The following is a 2,957-nucleotide window of genomic DNA, read 5'->3' as shown; positions in this document are numbered from 1 at the left end:
GGCAACAAAAACATTTTTCTGTCTCTCAATGTGGCGGATTTTTTTATTTTTGGGGGTGGGGGGGTTGTGATTTCTGTTTGGTTGCCGGATTTGGTTTGATTTTTATATTCAGGAAAAGTTGGGGTTTTTGCATACAACATTGGAAGCCCTTTCTTATTAAGGTATACAATTTCTATTTTTCATATTATATCTGACACACCAAGATCCGGAATGTCTACGTGTCCATCCGAATCGTGATGTGCTAGCCGACACCCGGAGGGTGGCGAAACCATAAAGTGAGGTTGATGTGTAAAAGTGAGGATAAGTTTAAACTTTAAATAAATAAACCAGAGTGCACAATGTGATTGGCTGATAACCCTTATTACAAAACGTAGTTCATAGCACAGTGCAGAAAGATAAAAGTTGTCTCATTCGTAAAGGATGATTATTTAATACATAAGCAACCTACTTTGTCCGAAGAACACTCAGCTACTTCCACTGAAATCTTGTACTCTCACGAGCTCAATCTATATGTCCTGGAGGGGTGAAAAAAAGGATGAGTGGGCCTACAAAATAAAGTTTTGTAAAACCTTTTTGGAAATGTGTAACCCCTTGATGTAAGACAAGTATATGATTTCTCAAAGTAATAATATAATAATAGGTAGTAGGGAATCCTGCAGCACAAATGAGTTAAAGGATATAGGGTGCTACTATGAAAGATCTCATCATCAAAACTCAAATAGCTGTCATAAAATCACAGTTATGAAAATCATCAAAAATTCACTGCCATGGAAATCACTGCTCATTATCTATGTAGGCACACAAGTCATACAGAGAGTAGTTGCATGAACAGGCTAGGTGTAGATTTTACGTTCTAGTACTACATCACGTGCAGATAGCATTGCGTGCATTACATACGAGTCCAAACAACAAAGGGACATGCTGACACCTAACTCTAGATCCAAAGCAAACGCAAATGGTGCATGTGAACATACACGTGAAGCTAGTCCTTGCCCTAGGACAGTACAACTAACTAGTAAACACTATGCACACATGTAACAATGAGCAGATATAATAAATAAAGATGTCATGCCACATTTTATACTCACAAGTAATAAAAATATAAAGTGCAGAAATTCTAATAAGAAGATAAACATGACATGTCACATCAATTATGTAAAGAAACAGTTATGCAAAAAATCACATACATTCATATATATATATATATATATATATATATATATATATATATATATATATTTAAAACCAAAAGACCCACTCACCGGTATGTCGCAGGGTCATAGTCACCCAACCTATTCTGCCCGTGGTACTCCTCTTGGTGGTCTTCTCCTATAAGGGAAATTACTATACTAATCATTAAACTAATAATAATTGATGCAAAACACCTTATTTCCCCTTAGTTTGCTCAAAAATGGAATTTGGAGACAATTGGTTTTGAATTTGGAAAAATGGAGTGCGGAAATGAAGTCAGCGCATCGGAAAACTTTAGAACGGTCTCAGGAAAATTTTCAAAAAAAAGTCAACTTTGGTCAATAACAGTTAACTTTAACGGAATATTCCCCCCTCAGAAGGAATATTCTATTAAAGTTAACTGGGAGTCAATAGAATATTCCAAGAGAATATTCGTTTCTATTTTCAGAAATGGATCCAGGTTATGGGTTTGGGTATTTTTTTATTTTTTTTTCCTGATTTGTTGCAGATTTTCGTCGGAAAATCTAGGGAAAATTCGAATGCTCCGTTTGGAGTCATTTTACATTCAAATTTTGCCCATAATATATCAAAACGAAGCCTAGGAGGAGAGGAATAAGATTATACCTATTTGAAGGCCAAAAGTTGGTCAGAGATTGTCACAAAATGGCAGCTCGAGTTCATCGGAAAATCCAGGCGAAATGCAGAAGATTTCACCAGGAATTGGACCTCGAACTCGTCGGAGTTCATCGATTTTCCTTTGTTGGAATCTGGAAAAAGAACAGGATGCATGCAAGGAATTAAGCTCTCAAATTATACCACAAAAATTGCAACACAACAGGATTTAAATCTCAAGAACACAATATATTGATAGAAACATCACCTGGGTTTGAGGTTGAGAGCTCAAGCTCAATGGTAGGACCTCGCATCATGCATCGATGCCACATGCAAAGCCATGGTTGGGTTCCTTGAGTTCCAAGGAGGATGAGAGCCCACAGGGTAGAGTTGGAGAGAGAGAGAGAGAGAGAGAGAGAGAGAGAGAGAGAGAGAGAGAGAGAGAAGGTTTCAGAAAAAAGGAAAATATGGGAGAGAGAGGAAGGGCCGGATGTAAGTGGGAGAGAAAGGAGAGTGTAGTGAGAATTGATGTGTGATTTGATAAGACAAATGAGGGGTTTTAAAACCCAAACAAATAATTTTTTTATTTCCACTTGCATTCCTTTGAATTCCCATCAGAAACAAGTGCAGGCCTTTAAAGGCTAATTTCCTGTTCCAAAAAGAACCCATGCTGTGGTGTGTGCTGCTAGATAAAGTTAGGCTTTGTCTCAGGTAAATTTACATTGTTTCGAACGTAACTTGTTCGTTATAATTTCGAATTGAATTTTGGCTGCGGCCACGTGTGTTCATAAAATAAGTACTATTCAGAAATAGTAAAAGAAGAGTGGGAAAATAAAAGGAAAATTAAGGTCCATGTGGAAAGCTTACGTGGCATTTTAGAAATTTCATTTCTACCCGAAATAAAATACATTAAATTTTGGGACGGGATGTCACAATATCTTTTGTTAAACAAAATTTATATATTTTGGGATCCTGTTCCATTTGTACATCCGTTTTCTATACATTTTTAATTTTTGTTCCTGCGTTCGGATTTTGAGTGTGGCTGCAGTTTTTTGGTGCTTTTGTGTGTAGGCTTCCAAGCTTTTTGTGCTTGGGCTATATAATTTCAGATTTTTCCTTTCATTTTTCTTATTTATTCCCATATTTGTTTCAAA

The 2,957-nt window shown here is 36.5% G+C and overlaps 1 long non-coding RNA gene across 2 annotated transcripts; it reads right to left on the bottom strand.

The window, feature by feature from the left end:
• Positions 1-301: 301 nt before the first annotated feature.
• On the bottom strand, positions 302-2,356 carry LOC148699410 (uncharacterized). 2 transcript variants are annotated; one of them, XR_015956544.1, is made up of 3 exons: positions 2,072-2,356; positions 1,816-1,958; positions 302-515 (listed from the first exon to the last, which is right to left on the bottom strand). It is a non-coding gene; the product is annotated as an uncharacterized LOC148699410 (long non-coding RNA). The 2 variants fall into 2 exon arrangements; XR_015956514.1 differs by lacking the exon at positions 302-515 and adding an exon at positions 1,254-1,329.
• Positions 2,357-2,957: the final 601 nt, after the last annotated feature.

The sequence above is a fragment of the Pyrus communis genome, chromosome 1 (genome assembly GCF_041283825.1).
Source record: "Pyrus communis isolate YQ-2024b chromosome 1, ASM4128382v1, whole genome shotgun sequence".
NCBI classification, from domain to species: Eukaryota; Viridiplantae; Streptophyta; class Magnoliopsida; order Rosales; family Rosaceae; genus Pyrus; species Pyrus communis.
Note: the sequence above shows the minus strand (reverse complement) of the source record. Positions and strands in the feature narration are given on the sequence as shown.